Below are 14175 nucleotides of genomic sequence, written 5' to 3'. Positions count from 1 at the left end.
CTCTGGCTACTCTACAGTTTATTTATCTCAGGGCTTCTGAGCAGCTGAACTGAACTAACTCGTGGAGTCTGCTTAGTCTCTGTTTAGTTTGCTGGCTCATATTCTGCTTCGCTTCAAAGAGATCTCTCTCTGTGCTTTTATGCAGAAAATAGTTAATAACAGGTCCAAGACTACTGTTCTTAGAAAGATCTGTTTGCAAGAGTGGTCCTTGACTGGCATCTGAGAATTTAGGTTTCTGCAGAGTTCTGACCATTTGCTAAACGATAAGCATAGTTTTTCCAGTGGTCATGTATGGATGTGAGAGTTGGACTGTGAAGAAAGTTGAGTGCTGAAAAATTGATGCTTTTGAACTGTGGTGTTGGAGAAGACTCTTGAGAGTCTCTTGGACTGCAAGGAGATCCAACCAGTCCATCCTGAAGGAGAAAAGTCCTGGGTGTTCATTGGAAGGACTGATGCTGAAGCTGAAACTCCAATACTTTGGCCACCTCATGCGAAAAGTTGACTCATTGGAAAAGACCCTGATGCTGGGAGGGATTGGTGGCAGGAGGAGAAGGGGACGACAGAGGATGAGATGGCTAGATGGCATCACTGACTCGATGTACATGAGTTTGAGTAAACTCCAGGAGTTTGTGATGGACAGGGGGGCCTGGTGTGCTGTGATTCATGGGGTCGCAAAGAGTCGGACACGACTGAGCGACTGAACTGAACTGAACTGAAGCATGGTTTACTGTGCTTAAACTGTACAAAAAATATGGCTTATGCTAGGCATCTGCTTTCCTTCTGGCGGTCAGAAATTGGTATATGCTAGGAAGAGGGTTACCTATGTGACCAATTCTCAATTAAAAACATTGGGTCCTGAGTCTGTAAAGAGCTCCCTGATAGCATTCCATACCTGCTGTCACAATCTGTTGCTAGAGGGATTAAAATCTCCTGTGTGAGTCTACTGGAAGAGGACTCTTGGAAGCTTGCACCTTGCTTCCGCCAATCTTTGCCCTATATGCCTGTTACCTTTGCTGATTTTTCTTTGTGTCCATCCATATCATAGACTAAAGTATGACTATAAGCTAAGTCCTTAGCTTGTGAGTACTCCAGGCAAATTGTTGAAACTGGGAGTGATCTAGAGGAAATCTGACACAACTTGGCTTTCAGGCTCCTGAAAAAGAATATCTTATTCCCAATCTACTACTTGGTCATCATTATGATCTGGATGCTGGCTATGTCTTCATCCTTATCTCTTTTCCCTCCCTCACCCCTTATTTTAGTTATGCCAGATTCCCTACCATTTCTCAAACATTCCAGGCACACTCCTGCTCCAAGGCCTTTGTACTTACTGTTCCTTCTGCCTGTGCCTTTTCTTCCAGCTATCTGCATAGTTGTGTTCATTCATGTCCTACCTACCTAAAAGAGCTATCCCCTCCCACTCATATTTCTTAACTGTCTACTCCTTCCTCTAGATGAATTCTTCATAGCAATTATCAATTTTTTACTTTATATTGTTTGTTTATTGCCTATCTTTCCAAACTACAGTATAACTAAATGAAGGCAGTGACTTTGTTTTGTTCACTGCTCTATTTTTTGTAGCTAGAAAGGTGCTTGGCACATAGAAAAGACTCAATAAATACTGTTTGCAGAAAGAATAATTGATAGCACATCTCTGTTGGGCATATGTCTCAAACCAGGCCACATTATATGCCCATGGACAGTGTACTGATGTCTGCCTTTAGGCTGAGCACTGTGGCAGAGGCTGCGGATTATCCATCTATATCTACTCTTTCCTTATTCTGTAATAATAGGGCCCCTAAGTTTTGGCTCGGCACATAGCTATCAGAAATAAAGAATGTAGTACCCAATCCCCTGTGCTGATAGGTGTAGTGGTGTAAGTGCAGGTCAATCGAGTATGAATGGAAGTTGGATGTACAATACCTAGGAAGTATCCTTATAAAAGTGGATTCTGTTTTCCCTACCTTTTTTCCTTCCTGCTGGGTAAAACAGGCTGTAATAGTTGGGGTTTTGGCAGTCATTTGGATCATGAGCAACCTTGGTGATGGAAGGTACAGTCAACTGAGCAAAACAAGAAAGAAGAGACCAAATAATGTGGAGTCCAATGCCAATTCTGAAGAACCTACCTCTTTGACAAGAGTCAGAAATATACTTTTATCTTCTTTAAGCCATGAATGGTTTTCTCTCACTTGAAATTGGCTCTAATCCTAATAATACAAGCATGAATCTCCAGTTTGACTTCTTGAAGCCAGGTGGAGAGTTACAAAGTACAGAGCATGATAACATACATACTATTTGCTCACTTGTGTAAAGGGAAGTTGTGGGCATGATAGGAAGGTCAGTAAGCGGAATGTTATCCTGTAGGAAATGGCAGCTGTGGGAAAGCATTATACTAATGTCCCCCAGTGATTCATACCTTCCTGAGTCCACATACTTCTTTGCAACTTCCATCAAGAAAAGGAGCCTATCTCTCCACCCCCTTTGCATCTGGCTTGGCCTATGTGACAAAAGTAACATAATGCCTGTTCCAAAGTCTAGTCTGTACAAGACCTTGTAGCTTCCACTTTTGCCACCTGGAATCCTGAGATCACCAAGCTCTGAAGCCTGGTGTAGCTCATAAGAGGATGTGAAACCCTGTGGACGGCAACAGAAGCACCCCAGGGCAGAGCCAGCACCACCTGGCAGACATGTGAATGAGGCCACATAAGTGATGGCAGGCCAGGCAATCAGAAGTCACTCTCAGATGGCCAGTTGACAGAATCATGAAAATGAAACAGCTGCTGTTTTAAGTCACTAAATTTTGACAAGGTTTGTTATTCAGCAATAGGAGCATGAAAATTAATCTAAGTGAATATCTATTTCTTGCTGCAGAAAGATCTTATGACAAAGGCAAATATAAATGAAAAGTACTTAAGTTTGGCAACTTTTCTCTTTTTTTGGCTGTACTACATGCCTTGTAGGATCTTAGTTCCCCAAACAGGATTTGAAACCTGGGCCCCAGCAGTGAAAGCTCTGTATCCTAACCAATGAACTGCCAGGGAACTCCCAAGTTTGGCAACTTTTAAAGAAAAATATAAAATCTTCAGGTTACTGACTTTAACATTAAAAACTAGGAACACATTTTTATTAAAAAATTATAGATTTTTAAAAAGAGTAGCATAAGATAGTCGAAGGAATGTTAGGTGAGAAATTGGTAGAACTGGGTATGGTTCTCTTTTCATTAACTAGCTTTATGACCTAGAAAAAACTGCTTAGCCTTTTGGTGCCTCACTTTTTTTCAACATGAAGCATTGTGTAGTCCATGGAGTCACAAAGAGTAGGCCATGACTGAACGACTAAACAACAAAATGAAGCCTACCCCTTGCTCACTCACTCATTCATTTAAGAAAAACACTGATTATCCTTAACTGTTAGGAGACACTGTCATGAGGGGTGAGATGATAGGAAACTTTGACTTTTATTTACACATTTCTATATGATTTGACTTAAAAAAAATAGATTACTTTTATAATCAACAAAGATTATAAACATATTATGGGCTGAATTTTGCCCCCCAAAATTGGTATGTTGCAGTCGTAACCTCCAGTAACTAAGAATGTAACTGTTCTTGAAAATAGCGACTTTAAAGAGACAAGTTAAAATGAGGTCATTAAAGTCCTAATCCAGTCTGACTGGTACAAAGAATGATAGTCACCCAGTCTGACCAGTGTCCTTGTAAGAAGAGGAAATTTGGATGCATAGACACCAAGGATCCATGTGCCCAGAGAAAGGACCACGTGAGAACACAGTGAGAAGGTGGCCATCTGGAAGTCAAGGAGAGAGGCCTCAGAAGAAACCAATCCTGCTGACAACTTGATCAACCCACCCAATCTGTAGTATTTTGTTAGAGTAGCCCTACCAAACTAACACAGGTATTTTCATCCTGAAAAAGAACTAGTACCTTCAGTGAACACATGGTCCTGATTCTTGAGGTGACCATGTTCAAGCTAGAGAGAGACAGTACATTTTGATACAATGCAATGTGATAAATGCTGTGGTGGGACCATATAAAGAATATGGTTGGAGTCCAGAGAAAGGGGACCTGACCGGCTGTGGAGAGGGAGATGATGGCAGGTCCAGTGCAGAGAGTTTAAGAAACCTATCCCGTGTTGAGATGCCACCTTCAGTATTGAAGGAGAAATAGAGATGATCACACTCCTAAATACTGGCCTTTCTACTGACCCTCTGTGCTTGGTTGTCATGTTGGTCTTAGATAAGGATTGTGAGAATCAGTAAAATCTCAACAAACAAAGACAGAGAATTTGAGGAATGGGTGTATTGATAGTAGTTTTGCTAATGTTCTATTTTACCTGTTTTTAAAAAGGACATTTAAAATGCTGTGCATATCATTAAAGATATTTTAACATTTTCTCATAATAGTCTCTTACATTGAATATGTTTAGCTTTAAGTTTCTTCCTTGTCCTTGGTTTTTGCACTGAACATGCATTAGTAGCATTAGACCAGCATTTGTTGGCCACCAGGGTTTTGAGGCAACTTTTATTAGTTAGGTTAGGAGAACAATATTTAATTTCTTTATATGGCAGAAACTAGTTTTTCTCCAAAATCCATACTTGCCTTCTTCCATAGAAAGAGATTACACTAGGTACATGGCTACTCAGCTAAAGATTATATACCTCCATCCTCTTTTCACAGTTAGATGTGATTATGTGGCTAAGTTTTGGTTGGTGGAATGTAAGTGGAAATGATATGTAAACTGATGTTATATGTAATTTCTGGACCATCTCTATAAATAACTTACCTTGGAGTTCCTCTTTTCCCTCTCCACAGGTTGGAACCCTGAATGTGCCCACATGAATTTTGACAATGAAGCAGTAAATGAAAGGAATCTGGGTCCTTGAATGAATCTGTAGAGTAGAGATTGCCTGCCATGCTGGACCTTATTATAACATTAAAAAAACAAGTTATTTAAGCCTCTGCATATAGATGTATACTTTTTGGGGTTTCTTTCTTGGGACAGCATAATCTTTATCCTAATAAGCAAGTTCTGCTTTCTCTTGCTTTTATAGTCATATTTGCCTTCCAACTTTCCCTTCAGAAATCCCGTGCTACTCCTGTGTATCCCACCCACATGAGATGCATACACTAGTAGGTCACCAGAGACAGACATTAGCAGAGGAGTTTTCTACCTAAGTGTGGGATTCCCCCAGAGGAGAAGGCCAGTTACCTCCCTTCCCCTTTTGCATAGTTTCTCCCACACATCTCTACCTTGTTCCTTTGATCTACTTAGACTGCAGTGAAGGGAACCTTTCACCTGGTAGTTCAACTGCTCAGCCAATGGACACAGCCCATCGTCAGGACTTTCCATCCTGCCTCTATCACTTCCCTTTTTACCTTCTGAGCACTGCCTCTTTTTACTTTCCACAGAACCAGATAATACACATTCCCTTTCAAATTACAAGACACTTTCAACAAATAGTCATTGAACTGGCACTCTATAATGTGTACAATGATGAAACAGGGAAAGTGTTTGATTTTTCAGTCCACTTGGAGAAAGTAGACGACTAAGTTGGCAATTATAAATTAAAATGCAAAGTTCTAAAATTGGAATAAGAACAGTGTGTCGTGGGAAGACTGAGAAGAGGCACCTAACCCAGCATTTGTACAGCAGGGAGTGTTGTCAACAGTGCCAAGTGAAATAAAGGCATAGAAAAGGTCAAGTAAATGGTATGTTGGCTGCAAAATCACCTGTTAGTAACACATCATTTTAAAACTTCAAATAATTTAGAGTATGTGATATAAAAAGTGAAAGTTCTTACTTCTACGCATACTAATTTTAATACCCATAGTGGTTTGCTAATTTTTAGTTCATATTCTTCCAGGTGTATAGATAGGAAAATAGATTTATGAATATATATCCATGTAATGACTGTATCCATTTTACTTCTCAAAAAACCTAATCACAGTATACATATTGTCATGCAGCCTCCTTTATTCCATATGGACTTATTTCCTTATCATGCATATATATTTACCTAACTTAAAAATAGTTTATAGACTTCTCTACTAAGGATACATTAACTCACTTAATAAATGTCTTCCTTTTATTATAACTTTGTTTATTTGTTTTTGGGTGTGCTGGGTCTTTGTTGCAGCTTGGACATTTCTCTAGTTGCAAAGAGTGGGGGCTGCTCTGCACTGGGACGTGCAGGTTCCTCACTGCAGGGCCTTCTCTGCTGAGCACGGGCTCCAGGCCCATGGGCTTCAGCAGCTGCTTGGCACAGGCGCAGTCGTTTCAGTCCCCCAGCTCTGGAGCACCAGCTCAGTAGCTCTAGCACAAGGGTTGAGTTGCTCTACGGCATGTGGGATCTTTCTGGACCAGGGATCAAATCCATATCTCCTTCATTGGCAGGTGGATTCTTTACCACCAATCCACCAGGGAAGCCCAAATCTCTTCTTTTGAACACTTAGGTTGTTTTCCAGTTTTCCCCCTTCTAATAGTAATATTTCAAAGAACATTCTATCCATTGGACTTAGTGACAAATACTGAGAAAAGGATTACAATCTCAAGATTCTACACTTGCCCAAGATATGATAGGTGGCTCATTGGTAAAGAATCTGCCAGCCAATGTAGGAGATGTGGGTTCAATTGCTGAGTTGGGAAGATCCCCTAGAGGAGGAAATGGCAACCCACTCCAATATTCTCGCTGGGAAAATCCCATGGACAAAGGAGCCTGGCAGCAGGGTCCCAAAGAGTCAGATATCACTGACCATGCATGCACACAGAAGGTATAATATGTGTATGAGAAAAAAATTAGACATTTTTGGATTGTAAAGTACTGCTTTTTCTGGGGAATTTACTTGAGAAATTATTCTAGCAAAATCAAAAGCAAAACAAAACTATATCTCAGGGGGATTTAAAATGTACAAACTCATGAATGAGTGGTTAATCCGGCAAAATTTAAAAGACTAGTGTAGAAGATGATAGCATTGTTTCTGAATGGGGAACTTGGATATTATAAAGAAATTGATATTTCCCAAAATAATGCTTAGGCTTCTTTCAATTCCAAACAAACCCTGAGAAGGGTCTATTTTTGAATCATGACAAATTTTTCTAGAAAAATAAGTAAGTAAGAATGGTTAAAGAATGTTTATCAAAAGGGGACTGGAGGTTGATATTTACCTTATTAGATGCTGAAGAAAGCATGTTAAGTACTGAGAATAGTCAAATCAGTGACTCAGAAGTGATATTGTGGAATTAGAGTTTATAAAACATGAAACAATATAAGAACACAAGAGAAGACTCTACACATGGCCATCACCAGATGGTCAACACTGAAATCAGATTGATTATATTCTTTGCAGCCAAAGATGGAGAAGCTCTATACAGTCAGCAAAAACAAGACCAGGAGCTTACTGTGGCTCAGATCATGAACTCCTTATTGCCAAATTCACACTGAAATTGAAGACACTGGAGAAAACCACTAGATCACTCAGGTATGACCTAAATCAAATCCCTTATGACTATACAGTGGAAGTGAGAAATAGATTTAAGGGACTAGATCTGATAGACAGAGTGCCTGATGAACTATGGACAGAAGTTTGTGACATTGTAGAGGAGTCAGGAATCAAGACCATCCCCAAGAAAAAGAAATGCAAAAAAAGCAAAATGGCTGTCTGAGGAGGCCTTACAAATAGCTGTGAAAAGAAGGGAAGTGAAAAGCAAAGGAGAAAAGGAAAGATATTACCATTTGAATGCAGAGTTCCAAAGAAAATAGCAAGGAGAGATAAGAAAGCTTTCCTCAGCAATCAGTGCAAAGAAATAAGAGCAAAACAATAGAATGGGAAAGATCTCTTCAAGAATATTAGAGATACCAAGGGAACATTACATGCAAAGATGGGCTCAATAAAGGACAGAAATGGCAGGAACCTAAGAGAAGCAGAAGATATTAAGAAGAGGTGGCAAGAATACATAGAAGAACTGTACAAAAAAATCTTCATGACCCAGATAATCACGATGGTGTGATCACTCACCTAGAGCCAGACATCTTGGAATGTGAAGTCAAGTGGGCCTTAGGAAGCATCACTATGAACAAAGCTAGTGGAGATGATGGAATTCCAGTTGAGCTATTTCAAATACTAAAGATGATGCTGTGAAAGTGCTGCACTCAATATGCCAGCAAATTTGGAAAACTCAGCAGTGGCCACAGGACTGGAAAAGGTCAGTTTTCATTCCAATCCCAAAGAAAGGCAATCCCAAAGAATGCTCAAACTACTGCACAATTGCACTCATCTCACACGTTAGTAAACTAATGCTTAAAATTCTCTAAGCCAGACTTCAGCAATACGTGAACCGTGGACTTTGAGATGTTCAAGGTGGTTTTAGAAAAGGCAGAGGAACCAGAGATCAAATTGCCAACATCTGCTGGATCATCAAAAAAGCAAGAGAGTTCCAGAAAAACATCTACTTCTGCTTTATTGACTATGCCAAAGTCTTTGACTGTGTGGATCACAACAAACTGTGCAAAATTCTGATAGAGGTGAGAATACTAGACCACCTGACCTGCCTCTTGAGAAACCTGTATGCAGGTCAGGAAGCAACAGTTAGAACTGGACATGGAACAACAGACTGGTTCCAAATAGGAAAAGGAGTACGTCAAAGCTGTATATTGTCACCCTGCTTATTTAACTTATATGCAGAATACATCATGAGAAACGCTGGGCTGGGAGAAGCACAGCTGGAAACAAGATTGCCGGGAGAAATATCAATAACCTCAATATATGCAGATGACACCACCCTTATGGCAGAAAGTGAAGAAGAACTAAAAAGCCTCTTGATGAAAGTGAAATAGGAGAGAGAAAAGGTTGGCTTAAAGCTCAACATTCAGAAAACTAAGATCATGGCATCTGGCCCCATCACTTCATGGCAAATAGATATGGAAACAGTGGAAACAGTGTCAGATTTTATTTTTCTGGACTCTAAAATCACTGCAGATGGTGATTGCAGCCATGAAATCAAAAGACGCTTACTCCTTGGAAGGAAAGTTATGACCAAGCTAAACAGCATATTAAAAAGCAGACATTACTTTGTCAACAAAAGTCCATCTAGTCAAGGCTATGGTTTTTCCAGTGGCCGTGTATGGATGTGAGAGCTGGACTATAAAGCTGAGCACTGAAGAATTGATGCTTTTGAACTGTGGTGTTGGAGAAGACTCTTGAGCATCCCCTGGACTGCAAGGGGATCCAACCAGTCCATCCTAAAGGAGATCAGTCCTGGGTGTTCATTGGTGGGACTGATATTGAAGCTGAAATTCCCAATACTTTGGCCACCTGATGCGAAGAGCTGACTTATTTGAAAAGACCCTGATGCTGGAAAACATTGAGGACAGGAGAAGAAGGGGATGACAGAAGATGAGACAGTTGGATGGCATCATTGACTCGATGGACATGGGTTTGGGTGGACTTTGGGAGTTAGTGATGGACAGGGAGGCCTGCTGTGCTGCGGTTCATGGGGTTGCAAAGAGTCGGACACGACTGAGCGACTGAACTGAACTGACTGAAGGGTAAGGAACTGTTTTCTTAATAACTAATGTAGAGAAAAGGGAACTTTTTGACAACTACTTTATTAAAATTTTGCATCACAGAATACATATGGATAGATTAAAGAGAAAAATTCAACTCTAAAAAATTAGGGTACGTATAGAAATTCATGGGCTTCCCTGGTGGCTCAGATGGTATATCATCTCTTTATGAGGAAGGATTTCTTCAAGCCAGAAAGCGATGAAAGAAACCATAGGAACAGATAATAGATTTTACCATATAAAAATATAAAATTTCTGTGGTTCTAAAAATACATAGATAAAAAGGAAAAGGCAAATCCCAAACTGGGAAATATTTGTACAACATACATTTTTGCAAAAACCAGGTTGCTATTGCTTGTCAAAAGAACTGGTTAAATCCAATTCTTAGCCTAGTTTATGCCTAAACCTTTATAGATGAGTGTGTCTGCAGAGAAATACAAAACTGTGTGCACTTGTTTACTGTTAATTGTTTTCAAGGGAGACTTTAGTCCTGTTCTAAAATTGTAATACATTTCCCTAGGTCAATCACTCTGCCATGTTCTTTGACAACTATTTAGTAGCACCTTCTCATCCAGCATCTCCCCATCTTCACTCTAATTTGATGATCTTGTTTATAGTGGCAATCAGAAGAGGATTTACATACATTTACATCACCATATCACTCCACCCAGTAGCATCTCTCTTCCTGTTGGAGAAGAATCTTCTGTGCTCCCATCAACACCTTCACAAGGGCACTAATTCCCACCCCTCTCAACTATTCACAGACAAGAACCTACCTCCAGAAATTCCCATTTCTCCTTTTCTCTAGTGAAACACTCCCTTCAGCCCCAGTCACATATTTTTTCACATCTTAAAAAAAAAAAAAAAAAACTCTCATCCCAGTTTTCTCTCAAGTTATTGTACCATTTCTCTTTGCTTTGCAACAATCCCTCCAGAAGGAGCTATATACACTTGATTTAACATTTCTAATTCCTTAACTTCTGTTCTCTCTTGAACACAATCCATCGAGGTTTCCATCCCCACAAACTCCTCTGCAACTGCTCTTGTCCATGTCACTAATGACCTTCATTATTGCTGAACCCAGTGATCAACTGAGTTTTCTCTCACGTGATCAGCAGCACTTGATGCAATAATCACCCCTTCCCAGAAATATGTGATTCATCTGGCATCCAGAACACCACTCTCCTGGCTGTGTTCTTCCTGCCTCCCTGTTTTTCATGTCTAAATGGTCCTCCTGATCTTCCACAACCCCCTACGCTGTTTGCAGTGTAGTAGTCTCCATTTCAGTGAGTAACAACTCTATCTTTCCAGGTGCTCAGGCCATAAATTTGAAAGGCAAATATAACTCCTCTCATTTTCTCATATTCCACTTCCAGTCAGACTGAACCTGTTGGCTCTATCTTCAAAATAGATCCAGGTGCTGATCATATTTTACCATCATCACTGCTCCCACCCTGGTGCAAGCCAGGGCACATCTCCAGGGATTAATACATAACCTAACTGATTTCCCTGCATCCACACTTGCTCCTCTTATTCTCCACCCTGCAGTCAGAGTGATGCCGTTAAGTCAGATTAGCATGCCAGGTTTTTGCTGATCACATTCTGAAGGCTTCATGTGTGATAATGCCCCCTCCTCATCCTCATCTTTTACACTCTCTCCTAGTTCACTCTGCTTCAATCCCAGCAGATGGCTTACTGTTCCTGGAAAAAAGTCAGGCAGCTTGAGCCTTTTCAGTAGCTCCCTTCCCTCCTTTGTATCTTCAAATATCTCTTTAGCCATTTCTGATAAATCCCTACCCCTTTCTCTGCTTCATTTTCCACCTCAGTTCTCATTACTTTCTAATGCACTATATAAACAGCAGCAGAAGATAAGAGGTGGCAAGGATACACAGAACTATACAGAAAAGATCTTAATGACCCAGAGAACCATGACGGTGTGATCACTCACCTGGAGCCAGACGTCGTGGAATGCGAAGTCAAGTGGGCCTTAGGAAGCATCATTGTGAACAAAGATAGTGGAGGTGGTGGAATTCCAACTGAGCTGTTTCAAATCCTAAAAAATGATGCTGTGAAAGTGCTGCCAGCAAATTTGGAAAACTCAGCGGTGGCCACAGGACTGGCAAAGTCAGTTTTCATTCCAATCCTAAAGAAAGGCAATCCCAAAGAATGTTCAAACCACCACACAATTACACTCATTTCACATGCTAGCAAAGTAATGCTCAAAATCCTCCAAGCTAGGCTTCAAAGGTATGTGAACCAAGAACTTCCAGATGTTTCAGCTGAATTCAGAAAAGGCAGAGGAACCAGAGATCAAATCACCAACATCTGTAAGTTCATAGAAAAAGCAAGAGAATTCCAGAAAAACATCTATATCTGCCTCACTGACTATGCTAAAGCCTTTGACTCTGTGGATCACAACAAACTGTGGAAAATTCTTCAAGAGATGGGAATACCACACCACCTTACATGTCTCCTGGGAAACCTGTATGCAGGCCAGGAAGCAACAGATAAAACTGGACATGGATCAACAGACTGGTTCCAAATTGGGAAAGGAGTACATCAAGGCTGTATATTGTCCCCCTGCTTATTTAACTTATATGCAGAGTACATCATGAGTAACGCTGGGCTGGATGAAGCAGAAGGTGGAATCAATATTGCTGGGAGAAATATCAATAACCTCAGATATGCAGATGACACTATCCTTATGGCAGAAAGTGAGAAGGAACTAAAGAGCCTCTTAATGAAGGTGAAAGAGGAGAATGAAAAGACTAGCTTAAAACTCAACATTCAAAAAACTAAACTCATGGCATCCAGTCCCACCAGTTCATGGCAAATAGATTGGGAAACAATGGAAAAGTGAGATACTTTTTTTTCTTGGGCTCCAAAATCACTGCAGATGGTGACTGTAGCAATGAGATTAAAAGATCCTTGCTCCTTGGAAGAAAAGCTACGACAAACCTAGATAGCATATTACAAAGCAGAGACATCACTTTGCCAAGAAAGGTCAAAGCTATGATTTTTCAGCAGTCATGTATGAGTGAGAGTTGGACCACAAAGAAGGCTGAGCACCAGAGAATTGATGCTTTTGAACTGTGATATTGGAGAAGACTCTTGAGAGTTCCTTGGACTGCAAGGAGATCCAACCAGTTAATCCTAAAGGAAATCAGTCCTGAATATTCATTAGAAGGACTGATGCTGAAGGTGAAGCTTCAATACTTTGGCCACGATTCGAAGAACTGAGTCATTTGAAAAGACCCTGATTCTGGGAAATACTGAAGGCAGGAGGAGAAGGGGACAATAGAGGATGAGATGGTTGGATGGCATCACCGACTCAATGGACTTGCATTTGAACAAGCTCCAGGAGATGGTGAAGGACAGGGAAGCCTGACTTGCTGCAGTGCATGGGACTGCAAAGTTTCAGACATGACTGAGCAACTGAACCACAAATAAAATTTTACTGATTTATTTGGTTTACTGCTGCTGCTGCTAAGTCGCTTCAGTTGTGTCTGACTCTGTGCGACTCCATAGACAGCAGCCCACCAGGCTCCTCTGTCCTTGGGATTCTGCAGGCATGAATACTGGAGTGGGTTGCCATTTCCTTCTCCAATGCATGCATGCATGATTTGTCTATTGCCAGTTATTTACCTTAGAATGTAAGTTCTACAGACAGGGATTTGTCTGTGTTGGTTTTACTGATGCAGACCCACTGCTGGCACAAGGCTGTTGTTCTCCTGTCTTTGTTTCTCCTTGGCTTTTCTTTCTTACATAGTATTTAAGTCAATCAACCCGCCGACCCAGCAGATATTTTTCCCTTAGTGTCTTGGTCATATTTGTTGTTGTTGTTCAGTTGCTAAGTTGTATTGGACTCTTTGTGACCCTATGAACTGCAGCACACCAGGCTTCCCTGTTCTATATAATCTATGTGCCTCCAAGGTTGGTTGAATCTCTAGATACAGAACTTGAAGATACGGAAGACTAACTATACATATCAGAAGACTTAACTATACACTGAGTAACTTCACTTTTAGAAATTTATCTCAGTTTATCTTGGATTTTCCAAGCTGATATAAAGAAAATATGTACTGTTCCAGACTTTTAATAGGTATATGAAAAGGAAAGGAAACATTCTGAACAACAGTGACAGAAATCTTCCAACCTGTTTTGGTTCTCAAACTTGGTTGTACATATTTATTATCTGAGGGGTTTAAAATATACTTATGCCTGAATCCCACCTTCAGAGATTCTGATTTAATTGGTTTGGATTAGTTGTCTCTCTTGTTATATATTAGCAGCCTTTGATGATTAGTACTGAGATCCATTAATTTATTAGGGGCTATAGATGGTAATTCTGTTCACATCTGTGGGCCTGTATTTTTTCACAAACAAAATTAAGGGTCGTTAGAGTACATTATCTATAAGCATCTTTGCAACTGGAATACTCTATGTTCATACAGGAAAATCTCTTATTCAGATTATAGAAATATTTGCCATCTCTTCCTACTGGTTTATTGGTGTGTGCATGCACATGTGTGTGAAAGAAGAGCACATGTATCAATGTCATAAAGCTCAGAAATAAGAAAACATATTTATTTTTAT

At 40.3% G+C, this 14175-nt stretch overlaps 1 long non-coding RNA gene across 2 annotated transcripts in view; it reads right to left on the bottom strand.

Annotated features, from left to right (window-relative positions):
* Nucleotides 1-14175, bottom strand: part of LOC136163269 (uncharacterized) — a 43682-nt gene that overhangs the window by 24136 nt on the left and 5371 nt on the right. The window contains exon 2 of one of the 2 annotated variants that reach the window (XR_010662205.1): nt 11528-11722. The exons of the other annotated variant lie outside the window; for it this stretch is intronic. This is a non-coding gene — a long non-coding RNA (uncharacterized lncRNA). The remainder of the gene's footprint in view (nt 1-11527; nt 11723-14175) is intronic. 2 annotated transcript variants of the gene reach the window in all.

This window comes from Muntiacus reevesi, chromosome 3 (assembly GCF_963930625.1).
Source record: "Muntiacus reevesi chromosome 3, mMunRee1.1, whole genome shotgun sequence".
In the NCBI taxonomy this organism is placed as follows: Eukaryota; Metazoa; Chordata; class Mammalia; order Artiodactyla; family Cervidae; genus Muntiacus; species Muntiacus reevesi.
This window is presented reverse-complemented; position numbering and strand designations above follow the sequence as displayed.